Source organism: Sorex fumeus, unplaced genomic scaffold (assembly GCF_029834395.1).
Source record: "Sorex fumeus unplaced genomic scaffold, SorFum_2.1 ptg000021l, whole genome shotgun sequence".
NCBI lineage: Eukaryota > Metazoa > Chordata > Mammalia > Eulipotyphla > Soricidae > Sorex > Sorex fumeus.
Window position 1 is genome coordinate 7,304,863 of NW_026606078.1, and position 16,169 is coordinate 7,321,031.

The 16,169-nt window shown below is 43.1% G+C and overlaps 1 pseudogene; it reads left to right on the plus strand.

Annotated features, from left to right (window-relative positions):
- The first annotated feature begins 14,823 nt into the window (after positions 1-14,823).
- On the plus strand, positions 14,824-14,938 carry LOC130022969 (uncharacterized; annotated as a pseudogene).
- The last annotated feature ends 1,231 nt before the right edge of the window (positions 14,939-16,169 follow it).

Here is a 16,169-nt window from a genome sequence, read left to right on the forward strand (position 1 = left end):
GTGTCACTAAATTTTTTTCTTAAATGTTGGAGTACTGCTATTTATTCAACCACTGATTAGCTGATTGAATTGTCACTAAATTTTTTAGCTTTTCTAAAACCTCAGAGTATACTGTCTTTATGTTTCCTTAGTTCTTCTCTCCATCACTTCCTTTGTTACAGGCTTCAATGATGGAAGATATAGTGAATATTGAGTTCCCACGATAGGTGAGGCAGAAAAAGAGGCCTTGGCTTTTATTCCATCTATTCTCTCTCTCTCTCTCTCTCTCTCTCTCTCTCTCTCTCTCTCTCTCTCTGTTATTTCCTGGCCATTAAAACAATTTTCCTGCATTGTCAACTTTTGCAAGTGCAGTCACAGAGTCTCTTTGATATTGCATTAAAAATAAAGTTCGTGAAAGTCAGTTTGTCCATGAAAAGTAAGTATGCAGGATAGCTGCTCAGTTTCCTAGTCATTGGAGGATGATTCTAAGCAAGAAAGGTGAAAATAATGTCAGTATGCATTGACGTCCAACATCAGTAATGTGGTTCAACTTGTCCTACTGGTAAGCTGCAGAATTAGACAGAACAAATTGACCTAGCCAATGAAGGCCAGAGAAGTCCTTGTGAGATTAAGAACCCATATGGCAGAGAGAGATAAGTCTGCAAATAGAAAGTGCTTTACACACAGTAACTGGTCATGGGCCTCACTCTAGAGTCTTAGCACGTAAGCATGAGGTTGCACTTAAGTGTTGGTATTTACTGTTAATATTTCTAAAGATGCCATAATCTATACTCAGAGCTACATGGATAAAGTGAACTCAGATCTCTTTCTAATGCGAGGCACAAAAGTCAGATCAAAATCGATTAATGATTCAGTATCAGACCTGAATACAGAAGGTACATGGTAAATGTAGGCAGAATCTTCCATGACATTGAAGTTAAAGTCATCTATTGAAGATGAAACACCACTGGCCAAGCAAGTGGAAGCAAAGACAAACAAATGGGACTACATTAAACAAAAAAACTTCTGCACCTAAAAAAGATTGTGATTGAGATACAGAGACAGCTCACAGAACAGGAAAATATAAGGTACAGGTAGAGCTTTACAAGAAAAAAAATACAACACTATAAAAAAAATGGGGAGAAGAATGAACAGAAACTTCCTCAAAGAGGAAATAAAAAAGGCCAAAAGTCACATGGAAAAATCACTTATTATCAGGGAGATGCAAATCAAAACAACTATATCATACCACAAGACTGGGATACATCAAAAAGATCAAGAACAACAAATGTTGGCAAGGATGTTAAGATGAAGGGAATCTTATTCGTTGTTGGTGAGAATGCTGTCTGGTCCAGCCTTTTTTGAATCAATATAGGCATTCTTCTAAAAACTAGAAATTGAGCTTCCATATGACCTAGCAATACCACTTCTGAAAATATATCCCTAGGGAGCAATAACGCACAGAAGAAATGCCATCTGCACTTCTCTATTCATTGCAGCACTATTCACAATAGCCAGAATCTGGAGACAACCTAAGTGTCTGAGAACAGATGAGAACAGACGATTGCTTAAAGAAATTATGGAATATGTACACAAAATATTACGCAGCTGTTAAAAAAGTCATAAAATCTGCTTATAATTGGATCGATATGTTGAGTCAAGTGAATCAGATGGAGAGGAACAGACATAGAATGATTGCAATTATTTGTGGGATATAAAAATCATAGTATGAGACTAATGCCCACAGACAGTAGAAACAAAGGCCAGGAGGATTGGTCCATGGTTGGAAGCCTACCTCAAGTGCTGGGGGAGAGGGCAGTTGGGTTAGAAGGCACCACTATAACAATACTAGCAAGAAATGATCACTGGATAAGAACTGTGTGCTGAAAATAGGTAAAGGGACAAACATGAGCAGTGTAGGCTAGCCTAACTTACATTCCCAGTCCTCAGGGTCTCTTTTGCTTAATTCCCCAGAAAAGTGGATATGAGTTGTAGCACTGTAGCACTGTCCTCCTGTTGTTCATCGATTTGCTCTAGTGGGCCCAGTAACATCTCCAATGTGAGACTTGTCAGGATATGTCGTGCCTCCAAAAACTTTCTTACCAGGCACACTGTACCTTTAGTTTAATTTTGTGACACCAGTTAGATTCCAAATAACTTGACAGAAAGGACAAAATGCTCTTCTGTCAGGCCTCACTATTTTTCATTATCATCATTATCATTCATTTTGTTTGTTTGTTTGGGGTCCATACCCAGCTGTGTTCAGTGTTTATTCCTGAATAGCTCCAGCGTCTGGAGAAGACTCCTGAAGCTGTGTGGGAGAATATATAAAGTGCTTGGGATTGAACTCGGGTTTGCTGCAGGATGCACGGCAAGACTATTCTCTGACCCTAGTCTCAGATCTTATTCACTTGGAATTGTGCTATAGTAAATGTTCATACTGTGTTGTTAAAAAATGATCTAGAGCAGGAAACTAGAATCCATGCTATGCTCTATGCAAAGCCATGGTTTTATAAAGGATAGCATATTATGTCCTAATTCCATTATAGTCTCTATATTTAGTCAGACAATATGGCAGTTCTACTAGTCAAGGAAAGTCAGAATTTATCTTCTCACCAGAAACTAAATAAAGCAATGTTAGCCTTAGTTGTTCTTATAACTAATTTTAGCACATTTGAAAAAAAAAACCATGATTACTTATATTCAGAGGCCACATATACTTAACAGAGAGTTGAATTGTTTTTTTAAATATATATATACATCCTCCACTACTTCCACTACCCAGCTGCAACCATGCTCTGGGACACTTTCCAGGCCACTTTGTGGCCACGCAACACATCATAAGACACTTAATATCCATCTTTCAAGATTACTGCACCATATTTGATAGGGTTCAAACATGGTTTGAACCATGGGAACACCTGCAAGGGCGATTAGAGGCTGCCCTAAAAGCCGCTATCCCTCTCAGGGAGCCTGGCAAGCTACTAAGAATATCCTGCCTGAATGGCAGAGCCTGGCAAGCTATCTGTGGCATATTCGATATGCTAAATCCAGTAAATAAAATGAGTCTCATTCCCCTGACCCTGAAAGAATCACCAACACGGCAGCGTTAAGAAGGACGAGGAAGGAGATCACTTGGTCACTTGACTTCCCGCTAATCATCGATTTGCTCAAGCGGGAGCCAGTAACGTCTCCATTTGTCCCTGTCGTGTGCTAGTGTAGCCCAATGGCGTCTGTTCGCTCTAGGAACATGAATAGCCTCAAACCAATCATTCATGATCTTGATGAAGAAGTCTGACCATCTGGTAGGTGGGCGGCCACACGGTCTTTTGACATCCCATGGAATCCAGTCGGTAACAGCTCTAGTCCAGCGGTCGTCTTTAAATCTCATTACGTGACCAGCCCATCTGATAAGAGAGATACCTTGGCAAATGAGACAGCGTCCCTGATTCTTGATCGTCGATGGAGGTCGGAACTCCGGATTGTTTCTCTCATTTGAGTGAAATGTGACATTCCAAGCATAGCTCTTTCAATTCCTCTTTGGGAGACCCGAATAGCATTCTCATCCTGTTTGCGTAGGGCCCAGGTCTCTGAGGCGTATGTTAATGCAGGAAGAACAGTGGAATCAAAGAGATGTGCCCGGAGCCGGAGGTTCTTCGTCCTCTTAGCTATTTCTTCAACGTTCTTGAAGGCATTCCAAGCCGCTCTCTTCCTCCTGCGCAGCTCGGGTGCCAGGTCATTTGTCATGTTGACTTCTTGACCTAGGTACACATAGCTGTTGCATTCGGAGATGGTCATTCTGTTGAGAGCGAATGGGGCGTCAGGAACAAGGCTGTTTCTCATAAACATTGTCTTCGTAAGATTCAGCTGTAGTCCGACCTTTCCACACTCACGGTCGAAGTCGGCCAGCATTTGTGCCGCTGGGCTGATGTTTGGTGTTATTAAAACAATGTCATCAGCAAAGCGGAGGTGGTGTAGTTGCCGACCATCTATCTTCACTCCCATTCCTTCCCACTTCCAGTTGTTGCATGATGTTCTCGAGGGTAGCACTGAAGAGTTTTGGTGAAATAGTATCACCCTGCCGAACCACTCTCTTAACATTGATGATCATTTCTTTGTAAAATGGTGAGATCCTGGTAGTGAATCTGTAATACAGCTCACAGAAGATCCTGATGTATTGAGTTTGAACGCCCTGATTGGCTAGGGCTTCGATGACTGCTTCCATCTCAACAGCATCAAAGGTCTTCTATAAATCAATGAACGTTATACAGAGCGGCATCTTGAAGTCCTGAGAGACTTCAATGAGCTTGGTTATCATGTAGATACGGTCAATGGTGCTGTATCCTTTGCGGAACCCAGCTTGCTCGTATGGTTGTCCTTCATCTAGTGTTCTGCCAATCCTATTCAGGATGTCTCAAGCGACCAACTTGTAGATGACAGACAATAGGCAGATTGGTGATAGTTGCCAATGTCATGGATGTCTCCCTTCTTGTACAGTAGTACAGTCCTAATGATTTTCCATTGGGATGGAACCTTGCATTCAGACAGGTAGCATGTGAAGAGCCGAGCCAGCGTATTGATGAGTACTGACGGCAGGTTCTTCAGGTGTTCAGGTCTGACCTTGTCTGGGATGGGTGCTGTTCGTTTCTTTACTGACGAAATGGCGTGTCAGATTTCGGAAGGGAGAACATTGGGAACGACATATCCATCCTGTGGAATTTGATATATCGGCAGGTGGACATGGCTATCAAAGAGATTTGAGTAGAAGTCATGGATAATCTTCTCCATTGCCGTTCTGGAAGATGTGATAGATCCATCAGGATTTCGGAGGGCAGTCATCTTGGTCTTGTAGTTGGCGAAAGACAGGCGGGCATTACGAATACTTTTCCTGGCTTCTGCCGCATCTACCAGTACTTCTGCTCTTCTCTCTTTGAGGTCTTCCTTGATTGCATCTCTGCACTGCTTTTTGAGCTCGGACATTTGCTTGCGGTTGCCTGAGGCATGCACCAAACCACATTGGCGAATAAGCTCAAGAAAACAAGAGTTTTCGAAGACAGGCGTTTTTTTGTGGCTATCTCTCTCTTGGCGTTCCTTGCACAATTATGGAGGTGCTGAACCAGTCAATCATATTCCTCGTCAATGTTGTCAACAATGGCATCTTCCCATGTTACCACAATAGTGCCAAAGAGCTCCCAGTTGGTGGTCCTTCTGGGAGTTCTCTTTTTAAACTTTGCAGCCCTTTCTCCCAACTCTGTGAAGTAGAATTTTGCACAAAGGAGAAGGTGGTCCGATCCCATTTGGAATTTTGGGACAACAGCGACATCGGTCAGGCAAAACTATCCATTGAATATGATGTGGTCTATTTCGTTGTGGAATCGTCCACTGGGAGACTCCCATGTCCAACGTTTAGATTTGGCCTTCTGGAACCTTGAGTTACCATGAATGGTCTTGGTCGACATGATGAACTCAGTCTCTCATCCTGTTCGTTCCATTCTAGACCATGGGTCCCTATGTGAAGTTCTTCGGCTGATGTTCTCGGTCCTATCTTGGCATTAAAATCACCCACAACGATCTTGTAGACGGTGTGGTCTTCTTTATAGAACTTCTCCAGCTCCATGTAAAACTTCTCAATTTGGTCTTATGAGGAAGGAGAGGCTAATAAAATCTCAAGGCCAAACTAGGCTGTCAAAACGAAGAAGGACAAAAATGACTGTCTGTACTTTCAATGCATGTATGCTGGCATCAAATGCATCCATCAAAGACCTGATAGTGTAAGTGCAAAAGATCAAGTACGACATCATTGGTCTGACCAAGACGAGAAGGCATCAATCAAGTCACACTGTTTTTGACACTGTAGAAGAACTGTTCCTTGGAACATGGGACACTAACTTGGCCATGAGCATTGATTCATTCAAATGCCTACCAACCCGGATCGGATGATTACACTTGAATAGTTGTGGCTCACTGCCAGTAGTTTCTATCTTCGTTGTCTACGCACCAACATCCAATTATGATGAAGAAGAAATTGAGAAGTTCTACATGGAGCTGGAGAAGTTCTATAAAGAAGACCACACCTTCTACAAGATCACTGTCGCTGATTTTAATGCCAAGACAGGACCGAGAAGATCAGCCAAAGAACTTCACATTGAGACCCATGGCCTGGAATGGAACACACAGGGTGAGAGACTATCTGAATTCATCATGTTGACCAAGAACATCCATGATAACTCACAGTTCCAGAGGGCCGAATCTAAACGTTGGACATGGGAGTCATCTACAAGCTGTTCACTCGTCATCCTGAATAGGATTGGCAGAACACTAGATGAAGGAAAACCATGCAAGCAAGCTGGGTTCCAAAAAGGATTCAACACTATTGACCATATCCACATGATAACCAAGCTCCTTGAGGTTTCTCAGGAGTTCAAGATGCCACCCTGTCTAACGTTCATTGATTTAAAGAAGACCTTTGATTCTGTTTGAGACTGAAGCAATCATAGAAGCCCTAGCCAAACAGGGACGTTCAAACTCAATACATTAGGATCCTCTGTGAGCTGTATTACAGATTCACTACCAGGATCTCACCATTTTACAAGGAAGTGATCATCCATGTCAAGAGAGGGGTTCAGCATGATGATACCATTTCACCAAAACTCTTCAGTGCCACCCTCGAGAACATCATGCAACAACTGGAATGGGAAGGGATGGGAGTGAAGATAGACAGTCAGCAACTACACCACCTCCACTTTGCTGATGATATCATTCTAATAACATCAAACATTAGCCAAGCTGCACAAATGCTGGCCGACTTTGACTGTGAGTGTGAAAAGTCTGCTACAGCTGAATCTCACAAAGAAAATGTTTATGAGAAACGATCTCTTTCCTGATGTTCCATTCACTCTCAATGGAACGAACATCTGCGAATACAACAGTTATGTGTACCAAGGTCAAGAAGTCAACACGACGAATGATCTGGCATCTGAGTTGCACAGGAAGAAGGGAGCAGCTTGGAATGCCTTCAAGAGCGTCGAAGAAATGGTTAAGAAGACGAAGAACCTCCAGCTCTGGGCACATCTCTTTGATTCTACTGTTCTTCCTGCACAAACATAGCCTTGGAGACCTGGGCCCTACGAGAACAGGATGAGAACGCTATTCAGGTCTCCCAAAGAGGAATTGAAAGAGCTATACTCTTTATATTATAAAGAGTATCATGCTTTCGTCAAATAAGAGAAAGAATACGAAGTTCTGACTTCCATTGATGTCAAGAATCAGGGACACTATCTCATTTACCAAGGCATTGAAAATCAGATGGGCTGGATACTTAATGAGATTTGGAGACTACTGCTTGACTAGAGTCATTACCAGCTGGATTCCATGGGACTTCAAAAGATTATGTGGCCGCTCACCTACGAGATGGTCAGACTTCTTCATCAAGACCCTGAACGATCGGTTTGAGGCTCTTCGTGTTCCTAGAATGTGTAGACACCACTGGGCTACATTAGCATGTGACAGGGACAAATGGAGATCTTATTGGCACCCGCTCAAGCAAATTGATGAGTAAGGGGATGTCAAGTGATCAGGTGTTATATATTTAGGGCAAAAGAGATAGTGTAGCAGCTAATATATTTGCCTAACAATAGCTACCTCTAATTTCTTCCCAGGCACTGCATATGGTTTCCTGAGCATGGAGCTCTGAGTCAGGAGTAAATCCCAAGTATAGCGGAGTGTGACCCAAAAACCATTTTTTTCCAAAAAGAGATTGACATATAGAAATATTTTTCTCTGGTTCTTATTATAATTAAAAAATTTAAGTGTTAGTATTGTGCACATTCTGATATAATAAAGGGCTGGAGCGATAGCACAGCAGTAGGGCGTTTGCCTTGCACGCAGCCAACATGGCCGACCCGAGTTCGATTCCTCTGCCCCTCTCGGAGAGCCCGGCAAGCTACTGAGAGTATCTCGCCCGCATGGCAGAGCCTGGCAAGCTCCCTGTGATGTATTCGATATGCCAGACACAGTAACAACAAAGTCTCCAATGGAGACGTTACTGGGCCCGCTCGAGCAAATCGATGAACAATGGGAGGGCCTGATATAATAATATAAAAGTTAAGGTAATCTGGTCTGCATTTTACAATTTGTATTTTCATTTTAGTGTATGTGGAATATTTTTAAATACTCGTGGAGTCACACAATTCCATGCTTAGCGCATTGGTATATAAATAGAAGACTCTTTAAAAATAATTTTAATCGTGTGACTAATCTAACCTAACTGAGGGGTGAAGCAACTTCTTGTTCACTTAGCTGGATTTCTTGAGTTGAGAGGTAGCCAGGGATTGCAGGTACAGTGTGATTAGTTGCCCCAATTTTCTTTTGCTCAGCTTTCCATAGTATGGTCCTGGGTCATCCTCTAGGAAACTCAGTCCAACTTTTGCTTCCCAGAAAACTCACATCTGAGGTAGGATCATCTGAATGTCTTTCTTCTAAGAGGATTCAAAATGAAGCCTATGAGGTGAGATCCTGAGTGACCCCAGGACTCCAGGTGAAGCCATTTGGCTTTCATGAGCAGCAGCTCCTTCCTGGACTCCTTTTTCTCCCAGAAAAATTCTATGGACTAGTTTTTGTCTTACCGTTCTCACATCACATTCTCAACCTTCTGAAGAGATGTCTGAAAGAGTAGCAGCCTTAGTGGTTGGAGCTAGGTCACCCTATCAACTAAGTATCAGTTGATAATCTTCTCACCAGAAATAAAATAAAACTACATTAGCTTTGGTTGTTCTTTATAACCAATTTTAAAACACTTGAAAAATTTTGATCCAAAGACCCCAATGTCCCTTGGATATTGTCCCTGTCAGGAGGGTTGGGTCTTGAAGGTTAGTTTCAGGCACTCTCTGTGCTCCATCTCATTATTTCTATAAAACCTCATTGATGGCATCCAGCCATCATGCTTCATGCCGATGATCTAAGTAATGGCGAGAATAAGACTGAAGATTGAACGGTAGCAGTAATGGCAACAACACATGGAGTAGCAAGCACTTATATAAGTTCTTGTCATGTATTTTTAAATTTAACTTTCATAACAAACTCATAAGATAAGAGTTTCTGCCTCCTTTTTTACAGTTGAGAAGACTAGGTCTGTAAAGATAGATAAATTGAAATCATTTATAATGAGAAAGTGAAAGATACAGCTCAAATTCAGGGTCACATGAGGCCAACCTCATACTCTTAACTCCTAAGGCATGCGGACTTTTAACAGGATTTGAGATTTTATTTTCTCACTGGAGTTCCCACCATGGGGCTATCAGGACTCCTTTAGAGCACAGGGGACTGGGATTGAATTTATGTGCCTGAGTTTATTGGTCGAGCACTTTAAGCCACTGAGCATCTTCTGGGTACCAATATTTCTTTTCGTAAGACTTAGGATATAAAGTGTGTGGTTTACAGAAGTATGAGTTTGTTTCATCTGCATTATGTTGTGGACAAGAGTAGGTAGGTCTTTATTTTGTTGTTGTTTTGGGTCACACTTGGCTCTGCTCAAGGTTTACTCCTGGCTATGTACTTAGGGATCATTTCTGGCAAACCATATGTAGTACCAGAGATTGAAACTGTGTCATCCATGTGCAGAGCAGGAGTCTTAAGCCCTATGCTTTCTCTCTGACCCCAAGTCTTTTTGTTTTGTTTTGGTTTGGTTTGGTTTGGTTTTGATGCACACTGTAAGATGCTCAGGTTTACTCCTGGCTTTGCACTCAGGAATTACTCCTGGTGGTCCTTGGTGGATGATATGGGGTGCCTGAGATCGAACCCTGGTAGGCCGTGAGCAAGGCAAATGTCCTGCCCCTTGTACTATTTCTCCATCCCCAAGTCTTTGTTTTTAAAATACATTTAAAAAACCATTTCACTCAGTGCAGAGAGTGAAGGACTAATTAATGGTAAAGTGATATTTTATAAACTTATAATAGAGACAGACTTTTCTCCCAGAATCTATTGTCAGTGACAGAATCAAGTCATGTCCGGCACATTAGATCCTGTGGACTTGGCTATGAATGGACCTATTGTACGCAAGGCGTGATTCAACAGCTGTTCTTTTTATGCTGATATCTAGCCAAAAGAAGTTTTTTATTAGAACTAGTCTTAAGTCCTAATCCCTTGGTTTATCATGATTTCTTCTGGGTGCTGTTTATTTCCGGATCATACTTGGCAATGCTTGGGCTGGAGCAAAAGCACAGCAGATAGGGCATTTGCCTTGCACGCAGCCGACCAAGGTTCGATTCCTCTGCCCCTCTCAGGAAAGTCCGGCAAGCTACCGAGAGTATATCACCCACACGGCAAAGCCTGGCAAGCTCCCTGTGACGAATTCGATATGCCAAAAACAGTAACAACAAGTCTCACAATTTATTGTGAGACGTTACTGGTGCACGCTGGAGCAAATCGATGAACAACAGGACAGTGCTACAGTGCTACAGTGCTACTTGGCAGTGCTTAGGGCTTACTCCTTAGTTCTCAGCTCATGGTTCACCCGTGGTGGGGCCCAGAGGACCATATGTAGTGTGCCAGGGATAAAACCCAAGTCAGCTACATGCAAGTCAAGAGCCCCACTTGTACTAGTTCTCCAGCTCCCTATCACTAATTGCTTGAGAAAATAAACTCTCCACATTCTTCAGTAATGGAATGATGGCGTAGGTTGGAGATTTGGGCCATTTCTGGGCAGTAACTGGTGACTTGCGGCCCTGTCCAGTTAGAATTTGTGCCAGCTGTCACAGAGAGGTGTTCTTTCTACCTCCCTGTGACTGGTGCCAGCCCTTCTGCTCCTTTCCTCCTGCCCACTCTTGCCTCTGTGGTTGCCGGAGTAACCATAAAAATATTGCTCCACATGCTCTAGGAACAAAATGTCAGTGCACTTTACTATTGTTTGAATTTAAAAACTAAAGTGTGAAAATAACTCCTGCCTGGAAGAAATTCTCTTTCTGGCAGTTCTTTCTGGAAAAAAAAGAGAAGTAAAATCAGTATGAGGAGAGCTGAGAAGTAGCATCAGTACCCTCTCCCTTCATCTTTCTCTTCATTTCTTTTCCTCCTGCTCTCTTCTCTTCTCCTTCCCTCCCTTCCTCCTTCCCTCCCACCCTCCCTCCTTCCTTCTTCCCTTTCTTCCTCCCTTCCTTCCTCCCTTCCTTCCTTCTTTTTCCTTCCTTCCATCCTTTCCCCCCTATATTTCTATTTCATTTAAAAAATTTAATGGTTGTTCTTAATTGAAAAGATGAATTTTTAACTCTGCCACCTATTTGCACAGGAGTTTTGTTATTCTTGTAAGAGAAACAACCCCTTTTGAGTCTGTGATGCACCTCTGACATTTTTCTTATAATTTTTGCTTGTTTTGGGCCACACCTGGCAATGTTCAGAGGTAACTTCCAGCCCAGCACTCAGAATCACTCCTGGCAGTGCTCAGAGGGTAGGATGCCAGGAATCGAATCTGGGTCGATCCCATGCAAGGCAAATGCCTTACCTTCCGTACTATCATTCCGGCTCCTCTCATTTTTTCAATAAGGAGTTTTTAGATCTAGAGATTTTATAAGAGCTAGAGATACTTGCTCTGTTTCTCAAAGACTAGTTTCTTTCATTATTGAGTTATATTCTGGTGGGAGGGAGTGCCATGTTCTCTTCTGCAGAACACTGAATTTCATTGGACTGTGATTGCTGTTACACAGAGAGACTCAGTACTCTTTTCTCTTAACAGTTCAGTGAACAGTCCCATATATTTTCTTTCCTCGTGGACTCTAAAATGAGGGGTTTCTTATCCACTGCCTCCTCTGCATCTGCTCTAGATGAAGCGTTCTGTCTGTCTTCGTGTGGGTTATTGAAGTTCTCCATTATTGCTAACTGACCTGGTTTGATATTTCCCCAGGGTGTGAGTTCTCAGTCTTGTCTCGGCTGTGCTGCTGGGCATTGATGGTGTTTTTCTGGAGCTGGCCTGCTCCTCCCTCTGTGCATCCCTTCCCTCTCATTTACTGAACAGAAGAGTGGAAGCCTCTTTCGCCAGGATGTCTAGTTCTTCTCTCCAAACATTGCCCCAACCACCCATTGTCAGAGTTTTTCATTATTTTTAAGAATTTGTTAATTTTTTGTATTGGGGGACACATCCAGTTTTGCTCAGGGCTTACTTCTGGCTCTGAGCATCACTGCTGGCAGGCTCAGGAGACCATATGGGGTGCTGGGGATTGAATCCTGGTCAGCCTCTCTACCTGTCACTCCAGGCTCTTTATTCATTCTTTCAATCAACCCCATTCACTGCCTACATTGTGCTGTAACTGAAATGCATTGGTAACAAAAATTAGATGATGACCAGAATCTGATAGTCTTTGGAGGTCGTTGTAATTGGCAAATTCTGACTTCCTTCTACCTATTCTATCTGGGATAATTAGGTAAGAACTTTTGAAACTCTCCCCTCCTCTCATGATCACTTGTCACTTGTCACTTGTCATCCTGTTGCTCATCCATTTCTCGAGCAGGCACCAGTAACATCTCCATTCGTCCCTGTCGCATGCTAATGTAGCCCAATGGCATCTGCTTGCTCCAGGAATACGAAATAAATCCCGATATTGTTACTGTTTTTCCCATATTGAATATGCCATGGTTAGCTTGCCAGGCTCTGCCGTGTGGGTGGGATATTCTCCGTAGCTTGCTGGCTCTCTGACAGGGTCGGAGGAATCAAACTTGGGTTGGCCTCCTGCAAGGCAAACATCCTACCCACTGTGCTATCACTCCACCCCTCTCGTGATACTGATGTTAAATGGCAATGATATTCCTGATCAGGTTTGTGATTCTCTTACTGTCTGCTGTTCACTCTGCTCTGATCCCTGGTATTCTACAGTATTGCCTCCCCTAGAGGTCCATGACTATGGAATCAGCACATTGTTGCTAAAGAACAGAACCCTCACTCCCCTGACATCCCTTTCCCAGAAGCTCAGAAATGCTCAAACACAGAAGAGCAAATCCTTGTACTATTTCAGACTCTCTAGGAAGAGGCTGAACTCTGTAGGAGAGTGATACCTTGCTCCCTTTCATTTCTGCATTCTTTATTTAACTTCTACAAGTTAGGTGCCATTGAAATATCCTAGACTGAGTCACTAGTTATTCACCTTTCCTATTTTTCTATGTCATTTTGTTCTACTTTTAGGAAATCTCCAATCTAATTTATAATACATCTATTGAAATATTTATTTTGGTCTTTTGTTTTTCTTTTTAAATTTTTGGGTCATATTCCTGGGGGCCACCCCGGGCAACTCCTGGATCCATGCTCAGGGATTGTTTGTTCCCCTGTGCTCAGGGGACCATGTCATGCTGGGATTAAACTCAGGAGGGTTCATGTATGCAAATCACATGTCCAAGCCCTTTGTCTCCCCAGTCCTAATATGTTTATTTTGGTTTATGTTGTTTTACTTTCATTTGCTTTGGTGCCACACGCACCCATTGGTAGCACTGTAGCTCTGTAGCACTGTCCTCCTGTTGTTCATCTATTTGCTTGAGCGGGCACCAGTAACATCTCCATTGTGAGACTTGTTACAGTTTTTGGCATCTTGAATATGCCAGGCTCTGCTGTGCAGGTGGGATACTCTCATAGCTTGTCAGGCTCTTCAAGAGGGACAGAGCAATTGAACCTGGATTGGCCTGCGTGCAAGGCAAACGCCCTACCCGCTGTTATTCCTAGCTCAGTAATTCAAGGTCAGTCTTGGAGGCACTTAGGACATCCGACCCAGGCATCCTACATACACAGCATGTGCTCAGGCGCCTGAGCTGAGCACAGAAGTGAGAAAGCAAGGAGATTTAATTATTTAAAGTCAAGACAGACCACAACCAGGCAATAACCTGAAATTGTGGCCCAGAACAGGGGTACAGAGTACATACGTGTTTTACGGGCAACCGTAGGAATGGTGAGACAAAGAGAAGAAGGGCATAGGAATGGAGTTTTTCAATTAGTCACTTCATCACCACTGAGGGATGTTGAGGCAGGAGATGCACAACATGGAGCTTAGAGGGAACCCTTGTTGCTGGGCGAGAGCCCAGCGGTAGGGCATTTGCCTTGCACGCAGCCAGCCAGGCTGAGCTAGGTTCAATTCCTCCGCCCCTCTCAGAGAGCCAGCAAGCTACAGATACTATCTCGCCCGCATGGCAAAACCTGGCAAGCTACCTGTGATGTATTTAATATGCCGAACACAGTAACAACAAGTCTCACGATGGAGATGTTACTAGGCCCACCGAGCAAATTGATGAATAATGGGAGGACCATGACTGTGACTCGTTGCTGAGAATCTTTGTGGTTGATAATTCTGTTTTCAGTGCCATAGAGACGTTTATTAATTTACTCATTGTTTCATTGGCCCTGTTGCCCTTCCTGCCTAGGTAACAGGTGGGTTTGCATTCTTTTGTTCTGGTCAGTTTTACAATTTATGACTTATTCATTTCTGCTTGGCCCCAGAATGGGCCACTCGGAACTCCCACCTTTGGCTACCTCCCTGGCTACCTGCTCATGTTTCTAAGTTTCCCATCACTATAACAATTCATCAAGATAAGGTATTTCTTAATTCCAAAGGTCACTGTCACTGTCACTGTCTTCCCGTTGTTCATCAATTTGCTCGAGTGGGCCCAGTAACATCTCCATCATGAGACTTGTTGTTACTGTGTTTGGCATATCAAATACATCACGGGGAGCTTGCCAGGCTTTGCCATGTGGGTGAGTTACTCTTGGTAGTTTGCTGGGCTCTCCAAGAGAGGTGGAGGAATCAAACCCGGCTCAGCCTGGCCGGCTGCACACAAGGCAAACACCCTACCTCTGTGCTATCACTTCAAGATTTCCAATATGTGCTCGCTTTGGCAGCACATATACTAAAATTGGAATGTTACAGAGAAGATTAGCATGGACCCTGCACAAGGATGACATGCAAATTCCAAGGGTACAGGGAGAAAAAAAAACCTTGCAATTTAACTCTTATGTATCACACAAGAACTTTCATAAAAATGAGTTTTTTAAAGTCAGAATGAGGGTGGGACAATATTATGAGCAAAAGACAGGAAAGATTATTTCAGGCCACTTCCCCTTCCATTAGAGGAGGGCAGGCGTTCTGATGCAGATGACCTCACAGGAAACAACAAATTAATTTTACTAAAATTAATTCAACTTTGGGAAAAGCTAAAAATGTAGTTAGGGCAGATTAAGTATTATTGGGAGCAGGTCTAACTCTTCTTTGTGTCTATTGTTTTTTACTTTTGTTTTTTAAGAGTATAGCCAATAGGGTGAGTACATCGGATTGGGCACTTGCCTTGCATGAAGCCAACTTTGGTTTGATCCCTGACACTGCTTAAGGTCCCCTGAACAATGGATACATGAATTTAGGGCTGATGCCAACTATAAACATAGTTGCCTGATTAACAACACCTACCAGCTTGAGATTCCCAGGTAGCGGTCCTGTGTGGGCTGGAATCTAACAAAAGAGAGAGACAAACTCAGACTCAGAGATACTTGGGTCAGGGAAGGTTCCACAGAACTATTTCCTCTTTTTTTTTCTTTTTGGGTCACACTTGGTGATGCATGGGGGTTACTCCTGTCTCATGCACTTAGGAATTACCGCTGGCAGTGCTCTGGGGACCATATGAGATGCTGGGAATAGAACCCGGGTCGGCCGTGTGCAAGACAAATGCCCTACCCGCTGTGCTATAGCTCCAGCCCCACCACTACTTTCTCAATGGCTAAATAATCAAGAAAGTTGGTAATGGGAAGAGGGAATTTAATTAGCAGTAAGCGAACAGGTTGGCAGATGGCAGTCTCAAGTCACCATCTTGTCCTCATAGTCACAAGAAAAGGTTTATATAGGGAAAGGAGAGAGAAGAAAGGTTGAACTTCAGATTAGTGGCACCAGAATGAAAAATAAAATCTCTTTGAGTCTGGTCCCCCGGGGTATACTCTGACTCACCTGCAAACCTTAAACAAAATAAGCCGTGGGCATTTGAGGAAGGGCACCCTGAGGAAGACTGTCTTATCTTTAGACTTTGGGACATAGACAGTTTTCCTAGTCTCTTACTGATCTTTGGCCCAGTTTCAGTCAGAACAGGAGCAGGGCCCTAAGGGTTGTGCTCAGAAAGTCCTAGAGCTCTGGCAATGAGAGGTTGTCTCCAGACCGAAGAGCTGTGACTTCAGAGCGCTTCTCACC